This window comes from Eptesicus fuscus, chromosome 11 (assembly GCF_027574615.1).
Source record: "Eptesicus fuscus isolate TK198812 chromosome 11, DD_ASM_mEF_20220401, whole genome shotgun sequence".
Lineage (NCBI taxonomy): Eukaryota > Metazoa > Chordata > Mammalia > Chiroptera > Vespertilionidae > Eptesicus > Eptesicus fuscus.
Genome location: NC_072483.1, coordinates 5988732 through 6000806, shown reverse-complemented (window position 1 = coordinate 6000806; position 12075 = coordinate 5988732).

Below are 12075 nucleotides of genomic sequence, written 5' to 3'. Positions count from 1 at the left end.
ATTTTAATCTTCTTGAATTTGAAAAGACTTTGCCTGCATCCCAATAAGTGGTTTATATTTGAAAATGTCCTGTGTGCACTTGAGAAGAATGTATATTCTGTAGCCTTGGGGTGAAATGTTCTGAAAATGTCAATTAGTTCTATATGATCTTGTGAGTCATTTACGATTGCTGTTTCTTTGTTGATTTTTTTGTCTAGAAGATTTATTCAGTTATGTCAGTGGGGTATTAAAGTCCCCTACTATGATTGTATTGCTGTCAATCTCTCCCTTGCTATCTTCCAGAAGTGTTTTATGTATTTGGGTGTTCCTCCATTGGGTGCATATATGTGTACCAGAGTCATATCTTCTTATTGTATGGATCCATTTAGTATTATGAAGTGGCCTTCCTCATCTCTAGTTATGGCCTTCACTTTGAGGTCTATTTTGTCAGATATAAGTATTGCCACACCAGCTTTTTTTTTTTTTTCATGAAAAATTTTGTTCCATCCCTTTACTTTCAGTCTGTGTAAGTTCCTTGTTCTGAGGTGGGTCTCTTATAGACAGCATATACTATATGGGCCATGTTTTATTATCCATTCAACTACCTGATGTCTTTTGATTGGAGCATTTAATATATTTATGTTTAAGGTTATTATTGATAAACTAGAAGCCCAGTGCATGAAATATGTGCATGGTATGGGGGTGTCCCTTAGCCCAGCCTGCACCCTTTCACAGTCCAGGACCTTTTTGGGGATGTCCTACTACAGTTGGACATCCCTCTTACTATCCGGGACCACTGGCTCCTAATAGCTCGCTTGCCTGCCTGATCATCCCTAACCACTAACCTGCCTGCCTGATTTCGCTCCTAAAACTCAAGCTTCTTCTTTTTTATTTTTAATATTTATATTTCTTCTTTATTTTTTATTTTAAAAGTCAAGCTTCTTGAGAACATGAGGCATTTAACATTATTCCATATTCCTTACAGAGAGCTAAGCATGGTAAACACAGCAAATACTTAACACTTATGGGCTTCTATACAAACACTTTCCAACCAGGAATGTTTTAATAGGCAGTCTCCAAAAACTTGAACTGGAAAATCTAAAAGTAGTGTGCTCAGATTTCAGGCATCAGGTGCTATTGGCAGGATTTCTATCCCAATTAAACTCTAATTCTTAGCTCTCAACAGTCTGGACAAACTGCCCTTCACTGTCTCCAAATTTTCTTATTCATCACTATCCCATTTTCCTCCGCTTCAAAACAAGGAAACAAACAAAACCTCTAATTCTGATCTTCCTCACCGCAAGGGAACAGCAAACCTCAATAGAAATAATTTCCTGCCAGAAGTCACGTCCAAATACTGCGAGACTGAGGACTATACGGCTAACTATGTACATGTGCTATAACGGGCTCACGTTCTAGCTGTAGGCACCCAGGCATCTTCCACAATCCCATAATCCTCTGGTCGAATACTTCTGGTTTTTCTAGCTCCTCCTTAAATGGTGTTTCCTTCAGTCATGTTGCAATGTCCAGGGCCTCTAGTTGTAGAAGATTTTTCTGTTCTTTGACGTTGATAGCTGTTTACTATTTGGAATCAGTGAAGTTTTGGGAGTACTGCTGCTGCCATGAACATGTCGGTCCCAAGCGCACTCATGAAACAACCGCCCATTCAGTACACAGCTGGCACCGTCCTGGTTTGTAATGGGAAAGGTACTGTGCTGAGCCATTTTCCAATCAGATCTTCCTCTTCCTTCCCCAACACACTCCAAACCTACTCTGGGCTGTCCACCCCAACCCCGCAGACCCTTAAGACCTTCCCCTCTATTTCTTTGACCTTTCCCCATCAAACTCACACCCTATCGTGCTGCCTAGGGGTGCCCCTAACCGCTCCCTGAGGGGTGGGGCCAGCTTGGGTGAGTGGCCATGGTGTTCTGGTCTCTGGTCGTTATGGTCATTATGATCGCTGGCTTTATATATATAGATACTTGTTTGAAGCCATTTTTACTCTTTATTCCTATGTTCTTTCTACCATTTATTTTTGTTTTGTTTTGTTTTTACAACAATTCATTTAGCATTTCTTGCTTGGTAGTAATAAACTCCCTTAGCCTTTTTTTTTTTTTTTTTTTAATGTCTGCAAAGCTCCTGATTTCCCCTTCAATCCTAAATGATAGCTTTGTTGGATAGAGTATTCTTGGATTCAGTCCCTTGCTTTGCATCATTTTGCATATTTTATTCCATTTCCTTCTGGCCTTATGTGTTTCTGTTGATAAATCATTTGATAACCTAATTGGAGATCCCTTGTAGGTATCTCTCTCTCTCTCTTCCAGCCCTTAAGATTCTCTCTTTGTAGTTAACATTTGCCATTGTAATTACGATGTGTCTTGGTGTGGGTCTTTTTGGGTTCTTTTGTTTGGGACTCTCTGTGCTTGTGTGACTTTTTTATTTCCCAAATCACAGTTTTCTGTCATTATTTCTTCAAATAGGTTTTCTAATCCTTGTTCCTCTTCTTGTCCTGGAAGCCCTATTATACAGGTGTTGCTTTGTTTCATGTTATCCCAAAGCTCTCTTAAGCTCTCCTCCTGCTTTCTAATTTTTTTTATCCAATTGATGTTCAAATTGGGTGGGTTTTTTTTTTTTTTTTTCATTTGTTTGTTTTTTTACCTTGTCTTATAACTTCCTGATTTGGTACTCCACTTATAGAATGCTGTTGAAACCTTCCATTGTATTTTTTATTGTAGGTATATCATTTTTATTTCTTTTTGATTCTTACATAAGTTGTTGATTTTTCTCATCCATCTGGTTTATAAACTGTAGGCTCTTTACTCTGAATTCTTTCTCTGACATATTGCTTGCCTACATTTAATTTATCTCATTTTCAGGTGATTCCTCCTTTTCTTTCCTTTGGGGGTTGTTTCTTTGCTCCTCAGTTTTGTTTTTTTAAATATATTTTATTGATTTTTTACAGAGAGGAAGGGAGAGGGATCGAGAGCTAGAAACATCGATGAGAGAGAAACATCGACCAGCTGCCTCCTGCACACCCCCTACCCGGGATGTGCCCACAACCAATGTACATGCCCTTGACAGGAATCGAACCTGGGACCTTTCAGTCCTCAGACTGACGCTCTATCCACTGAGTCAAACTGGTTTCGGCTGCTCCTCAGTTTTGCTGCCTCTTTCTGGCCCTGGGCTCCCTGCTTAGTGTCCAAGGGGTTGAAATCCCTAGTGGTTCAATGATCTGGGACTTGCTAGACCAGAGGCTGGGTCTGCCTTGAGTTTCACACATTTATTAACTCTGCTCTGAATTGTACCATCTTCTCCCACAGTTCTGGTCCCTCAGTTGTCCACTTCAGATTCTCAGGGTTTGCGGGGCACATCCACAGTCCCTCCAGTGTGTGACTCCCTGTGTGGACCTAGAGCCCTCTAGCATGCAATTCACTGTACAACCCTGGTGCCCAAGGCAGGATGGTACCCTAAAACCTTATGGCAGCGCATATGTAGTGTGGTCCTGTGACCTGTGTCTGGGCACACCAGGTAGCTCAAGCAGCTTTGACCTGGGCCGGGCATAGGGCTCTGTCCTAGCCAGGCAGTTCAGTCTGCACAAACCCAAAGGCTCTATCTGTGCCAGGGCAGAGCATGCACCTATCTGTGGCTTTGTACTGGGACAGGGGATCGAGCAGGCATGAGGTACCCCTGGCTCGCAATAACAGTGTTGGGGCTTGTAGTGTGAGATTCTGGGACACTGGGTTTGGGCTATGGTGAGGAGGCACAGATTGGGAGGTCTCTCTGGCTGCACTCACTGCATGGCACCTATAACGTGGTACCATGCTGCTCACTGCTGGGGCATGGCCATGGTTCCACACAGGTTATGGCTGCAAGTGGCTCCCTGCACCAGTCTGGGGATGGTGTCCAGGGTCAGTCTGGTTGTTGGTGTGACAGCACTTCTGGCCTCTGTTGCTACCCTCTACAAGATGTCATGAGATCCATGCTAAAACTACGCCAGCCTGGGAAGGCTTGTGAAGGTAGCAGGGGCTCCCTGTCTAGCAGAGTCTGACCTGCCAGTCCCTGGACTCCTGTGATGTCTAACTGTCCCTCACACACATACCACACACGTCCACACATGCCCCTCCTCCTCCTTTACTCACTCACACTCTCTCCCTCCCTGTCATCTTGTTGGCTGCCATGTTTGAATCTCTCTAGAGGAATAACTCTTGGTAATTATATACTTATCTCATTCCATAGCAGTTCAAGATAGATGATGATGATAGATAGATAGATGATAGATAGATAGATAGATAATAGATAGATAGATAGATAGATAGATAGATAGATAGAATAATAGGCAAAATGATGGGACTGGTGTGAAGGGAAAGGGATGGGAGAGGGTGTGGTTTATTTCTTAACTAGTTTTTTACTTGGCTGATGTATATTTTTGACTGATATCCAGAGATTCTATAACATTATTTTAGCCAGTATCTGGTTGTTAATTAAATGTTTCCATTGGGAAATGAGAGAATGGAAATACTTATTCTGCCATCTTGATGACATTACTCTTAAATATATCCTTAAAATAAGACTAAAGCACAGGTATTATATCTAATGTTTATTTTATTTTACACATAAAAATCAATGATATAAAGAGACTGAGTACATTTTTCAAGGTCACATAGAAAGTAACCATAGAGAGTTTTGAAAAATGTTTCATAATTTCAAGAATATTTTGGGCTTGGTTTTATTCTAAGATAAAGAAGGAGCCTGGTGTTCCATTCTAAGATAGAGATTATAAGATAAATATATTATTTTATATTCTAAGTTAGGAATCTATTCGAAGATAGAGAAGAAATCTTGACATCCCTATTCTGTTTTCTAATCTTTTATTCTTACCCTTACTTTAGAAATCACAGAGGAAGTGATAAGCTGATATTTAAATCCAAATTCTATGCCATAAGCTAAGCAGGATAAATCAAAGTAGAATCAGAAAGAAAAAATGGTGCATCATTGATATGAATCACACACAATAGGAAAACTAACTTTACTATTCAGGTGTGTGAATATCTGTGAATAATAGCTTTTATATTTTAGTTATTCTTTCACTAAATGTTTTGAAATCCAGTGAGTAGTAAGGGTCACCAAAATGCTGATTTAGTGGAAATTGTAAATCAATAATTTTTAAAAAGTGTTTGGTTTCAATATATATCTTATGCTCCCTGGGAATCTTTTCCTTTTTAGCATTGAGACCACGTCTGGGAAGCAGTTGGCAGGAGGCAAAGGTCTACAGCAAGGGACTACAAACAAGACAATTACTGGAATTCAGAAAAGCAAAAAGGCTTTCCTCACACAGAGAAGTGAATATCAAACAGCAGTTTTATTTTAAAATTTGAGTGACATGTACCTGTCTATTTCATTCTAGCTTGTATCTAAATGCCTATAGTGGGAGGTCTACTCTCAGACATTTTATTTCATTAATATTCCTTTAAAAAGAAAAAGGTTGCCTGAAATATGATAGGACCTATAACAATGTTTTAGTGGACTTGCATTATAATCAATTGATAAGCATTATCAATAATTAATGGATCATTTTCACACATTTATTAATGCCACAAAATTCAACTTAACAAATCTTAAATGAATGTCTAAAATGGACCCAACACTTCTAGTTTGCTGGAACAAAGTGAGGAATAAGATATTGTTAATGCAAGGATGTTAATAAGCAAGACTAACAGGAAAACATAAATGGAATATGATTTGATTCATTAATTCAGAACACATTTGCTGAGTGTTTGCTCAGTTCTTAACAGTAGGATAGATGTTAGGGTTAAAAAATAAAGTTGCATAATACATTGCTCCTGCCCTGAAGGATCTCCAGGTAGGTATAGAAGACTCAGACAGAAGTAAATTAATAATCACAGTGCACTCTGGTGCATGCTAAGGTAGGAGTGCATAACAAATGAAGTAGGAGCAGAGAGGTGAGGCTCTATTCGCAGGAGGACTGAATTGCCTCCTGGAAAACTCAAACCTTATTTACTGTTGCAGTTAAGCTCTGGGCTGAATGTGAACTAGTGAGATAGACAAAGACTATATGGTTGCTTTAAGAAAATAGCTCAAATTAAAAGAAGGAGGCAGCTACTAAAAGATGAATCGGGGACAAAGCTTTAGTCTTTGGAATAATGCTGTACGTAGTCTTTCCAGGCCCGTCTTGTGAGATCTGTAGTGAGGGGGTCTGTTACACACTCTGCCCAACTCCATCAATATGCATGAAGAAAGAGAGATAACTCTATAAATGTAGCTGTTGGACTAACGTGCAAAATGCCAGTTAGCAACCACTGATGTTACCCTAATGAAATAAAATTTGAAAGAGAGGGTCTTTAAGCCTTGTCCTTAAACCCCAGTGCTCACTCATTGGCACAGCACATCATGCTGTGACAGACTTCATCTATGTGCAGGGGGTCTAGTGAGGTGCTAGTCCCCCAGCAATGGCCCCAGGGCATGGCTTATGTGAGTCAGAAGGGCCATAAAGACAATGACAGGCAGCAGAAGCATTCCACAAGGGTGTGGCACAACAGGGTAGCAGTATCCTACATTGGGACAAGTGGAGCCAGCCACAGATTCCAGTGCCACTGGAGCTCTGTGGAGTGGAGAGCAGAGCTCAGAGAAGTGGGCAAGGATGCTGGTAAGGAGAAATCTGGTGCATGTGGGGAAGAAACACATAGTTATTACTGAGGAGAGTGACTTTGGAGGAAAACATGGCCCAAACTGAACAAACAAAAACTAAAGCCAGAGAGATGGAGTTGTTGGTTATAACATGACCCCATCTGCACCCATCTTGCAAGGTAGAGGAAATTGAGGAAGTCTATCTCTCTATATAAAACCCTAATATGCAAATCGACCGAATGGCAGAACAACCTGTTGCTATGACGTGCACTGACCACCATGGGCAAGAGCAGCAGCTGTGGTGGGAGCCTCTCCTGCCTCCATGGCAGTGCTAAGGAGCGGCAAGCCAAACGGTGAGGAGTGAGCAGGCTGGTTAGGAGTGAGGGATCCCAGATTGTGAGAGGGCACAGGCCGGGCTGAGGGATATGCCCCTTTGCATGAATTTCATGCACTGGGCCTCTAGTATGAACATAAAGTAAGTGCCTAACATAGGTATAAAGCATAGCAACATCTCTTTTAACTTTGTTTTCAGCTGCTTTATTGAGCTATAATTTATATACCATGCAATTAAGCCATTTAAATTAAATATTCAAGGTTTTTAGAATATACACAGTGTTATATGACCATCATCACAATGTAATTTTAAAGTATTGTTATAATACAACCTCACACCTTTAAATCCCTATCTCCTGGCAACCACTGCTCGACTTTGTCTGTGTAGAAATGTCTGTTCTTAACATCCTACATAATAAAAAGGTAATATGCAAATTGCATCACTCCGCTATGCCCATGATTGGGCCGGCTGGAGGCTGGGGGGCGGGACTCAGGGTGGCCGATTGGCTGGCGGTAGGAGCGGGGGGCGGGGACTCGCGAGTGCCAGACCCCTGCTCCTCCCGCCGGCCTAAATGGCCGGAGCTGCAGAAGGACCCATGGGGCCAGCGGAAGATGCTGGTGGCGGAACTCGGGTGGCCGATTGCGTGGCTGCTGGCACCAGTTTTCCGCCAGCAGCAGTTTTCCTCTGGCCACCCGCCCGATCGGAGCGCCTCCCGATGGGTGTTCCTCTCGGGGTGGCCAATCGTGCTGGCTGGAGGTGCTCTGATCTGCAGGTGGCCAGAGGAAAACTGCTTCTGGCTGGAGGCGCTCTGATTGGCGGGTGGCCAGAGGAAAACTGCTGCTGGTGCAAAACTGGTGCCGGCAGCCAGGTGAAGGAAAAGTCTATTGCACGAAACCATGCAACGGGCTTCTAGTTTCATATAAATGGAATCATGCAACATGTATTATTGTCACTGGCTCTTTTCACTTGATGTTCTCAAGACCCTTTTATATTGTAGCATTTAACAATACTTCATTCTTTTTTGTTGCTCAATATGTAATATTCTATTACATGGATTTAAGTTATTTTGTCTAAGCATTTATTAGTTGATGGAGGCTTGGATTATTTCTACATTTTGTCTATTATCAAGAATGTTTCTGGAAATATTGATGTGCATGTTTTTTGCAAATGTATGTTTTCAATTATCTTGGATGTGTACCTGGTAGTGAAATAACTGGGCTAATATTTTACATTTTTCAAAGTACTACATCATTCTGCAGTCCAAGAGCTATGTATAAGAGTTTCACATTCTCACCAACACTTGCTAGTATCTTCCTTTATGGTAGCCTCTAGTGGAAGTGAAGTGTTATATCATTGTGGGCTTAATTTGTATTATTTAATGACAAAATAGTTGAGTATTTTTTATGTGCTTATTAAGCATTTGAATGTCTTCTTTGTAGAAATGTCTACTTCGATGCTTTGGATACTTTAATTAGATTATATATCATGTTATTATTGAGTTGTAAGTGATTTTCATATATTCTTGATATTCCCTTATCAGATAGATAATTTGAAAATATTTCTGCAATTCTTGTATTTTCCCATATTTCATGGTATTATATGCAACACTCAAGTTTTTTTTCTAATAAAGTTAAATTCACCTATTATTTTCTTTTTTTTAATTTTTGTGTAATGTAAAAATTAAAAATAAAGCTCAACTCAAGGTCAGAAAGCTGTACTTCTATGTTTTATTCTTTGTTCTACAATTTATTTGGAGTTAATTTATGTGCATGAGGAGAGAAAGGTGTCAATTTAATCTCTTGTATTTGGATATACAGGTGTCCCATCACCATTTTTTGAGAAAATGATTCATACCCTCATTGAACAGTTCTGGTACTCTTGTCACAAATCAACTAGCCATAGATGAATGACTTACTTCTGGATTTTGCTTTTATTCCATTATATTTATGTCAGTACCATATTGTTTTGATTATTCTAATTTTGTAGGAAGTTTTGAAATTTAAAAAAATTATATAATAAATAATATTATATATATATATAATTTGTTCTGTTAAGTCAATGAATAAATGAGGGAATTAATGACTGAAATATATATATATATATATATGTATATACATACATATATATATATATGTGTGTGTGTGTGTGTGTATATATATATATGTATATATATATACATATACATATATATATGTATATATATACATATATGTATGTATATATACACACACACATACACACACATTTGGAGGTATATTCTTTAATAAATAATTAAATCTTGCATTTATAATAACATGTATGAACCTGTAGGTCATTATACCAACTAAAATAAGGCGAGAGAAAGACGGACAAATATGGCATGGTCAAACTCACAGAAACAAAGAGTAGAATGGTGGTTGCCAAGGCCGTTGGGGTGGGAGAAATGAGGAGATATTGGTTAAAAGTTACAAGTTTTCAGCTTTAAGATGAATAAGTCATTTAAAGCATGGTACCTGTAGTTGGTAATGCTGCATTATATTGTTGAAATTGGCTAAGACAGTGGGTTTTAATTGTCCTTAACCAAAAGAAAATAAAAAAGAGAAAGGAAAAAAAGAAAGAAAAGAAATTATTATAGAAAAACAAAAAAATATTATGTGAAGTGATGGGCATGTTAATTGTGGGGATCCTTTCAAAATATATATTCATGTCAAATCAATGTTTTTATATCTATTACCAGTTTATTTGTCAGTCATACCTCAAGAAAAACTGAGGAAAAATAAGTCAGAAATTGTGAGGGTTTTTTCAAGATTATTTTGGCCATTATGCATCTCTGCATTTCTATATGAATATAAGGATCCACTTGCTAATTTCTGCAAAAGAGGCAGCTAGAATTTTGACAGAAAATTTGTTGAATATTTAGATCAATTCAGAGAGTGTTTTTATTTTAACAATATTATGGAAATCCAAGTCCTAGTGGCCACATCTGTCTGCAATAGTTAAGCATTTGCAAGTCACAGCTGGGGAGAGGGGAGAGAGGTCAGTGGTCTTCCTTCCCTGAAGTGAATCTACATGGAGTGGCAGCTGATGTGAATGGGTCTGCATGTTCTCTGCCACTGTCCCAGCTTAGAGCTCCCTGCACAGAGCTGAGAGGACATAGAGGTGGTCATGCTACAGACTCTCTGTTTTTACTGAGACATTAATAGATTCTCTTAAAATGTATGATCTCCATTGTCTGGATGCTCTTAGGAAGATTTCCAGAGACTAAATGGTTGTTTTTATTTTGTTTTGTCTGTTATGCTTTAAAAATAGTTTTCAGCACTTTTGTGATTATTTCACTGGGAAAACATCCACCAATCTTCTCATATAGTGTCCCTACCTACAGTTTCTTCAACTGATTCTGCCTTTCCCGATGTCTGTCACAGGAGTCATCGCGGCCTTGCTCTATGGCTGTAAACAGACTAGTAAAACATGGGCTCTGCTAGACTCCAGGCAGACTTGTGACCTTCTATGTGCACATTCTTGTAAAACCTATTATTTTTGTACTTAATAACTTAATAATACTGAATAATTCTTCTAGAACCTCAAAGCCATGACTGTGTCAAATTCTTCGGTGATATAGGTGTTCAGCACAAACCTGACCCTCAGGTGCTGTACAAGAAGTAGCTATTGAAAGAACAAGTGAATCCATGTATGCATAAATATGGTTAGCCAATTGAGATCGAGAAGTAATTAGGCTTTTATCGCTACAGTTGATAATATGAATAATGAGAATAATATTATATAGCATATTATTCATCTAAATATTTTCACTGAGCCCCTTTCCATTCAGAATAAATAGAAATACCAAATCTTAAATATGATTTCTGAATGTAATTCCTTCTCTAAGAATAACTTGGAGTTGCTGACTAACAACTAATTAATGGTAAACTGCTTTATAATATGGGGAATGAAGCCAGGGAGACTTTTCAATAAAGGGACAATGTGCTGTGAGAGGAATATTAAAATCAGCAAAGTTTTTGAACTGACAAATTAGAAAATATAATTACTATTTTTTACCTTCTGTACTTAATAATTGCCAAGTACTTGCTCTAACATGCATTAAAGTCTATTAAATCATCTCTGTGCCACCAGCATCTGTTTCTGTTATTGCACTCATCACACAGGACTGTAATTACTGCATTTACTTAAGCATTTATTTCTATCATTAACTGGAGTTACTTGAGAGCCATCACAGATTACTGAATATCTGTATCCCCCAGATGCATGCACATAATCCATGTTCAATAAAGATTTGTTGAATATATCACTTCATGTATCATCCTGTGTGGCAATAATGTGGTTTTATGTTGATTCTCTCAAGCTCCTCAAAGATAATCTTTTATTTTTATGACAATACTAGAGGCCCGGCACATGAAATTCATGCACTGGGGGGAGGGGTCTCTCAGCCTGGCCTGCACCCTCTCACAGTCCAGGATCCCTCGGGGATGTTTGCCTGCCTGCTTGCTGCTCCTTACCTCTCAGCTCACTGTTCCTTAATGCTGCCAAGGAGGCAGGAGAGACTCCCGCCACTGCCACTGTGCTTGCCAGCCATGAGCCCGGCTTCTGACTGAGCGGCACTCCCCCTGTGGGAATGCACTGACCACCAGGGAACAGCTCCTGCATTGAGTGTCTGCCCTCTTGTGGTCAGTGCACATCATAGCAACCGGCTATTCTGGTCATTCCATCCCAAAGGTCGTTTAGGCTTTTATTACATAGATAATTGGATTAACAAGTCATTAAATAGAGGGAATTAATGACTGAATAAATATACTAAAAACTGTTTTGTATTTCTCAGCTTTGATACAGAAATTGTTCTATTAACACATATGCCCAAATCTCAGTGACTCTGATCTTCTGCCCGCTTGTCTATATAGTCTAATTTTTCATGAAGCCTCCAACGAGAATATTCTCAAGGGAACTCTCCAAGTTCATTCAATGACATTCATTACTTCCTGGTGAAGTTCCTCTGCAGGGTTTCATTGCCCCTCCTATATTGAACCCTCTATCATACCTTTTGAAGTAGAGTTGTAATAATTGACAGGGAAATATGACATATGTTTATTTATTTACTTATTTACTCAATTTCCAAGTCTTCAAAT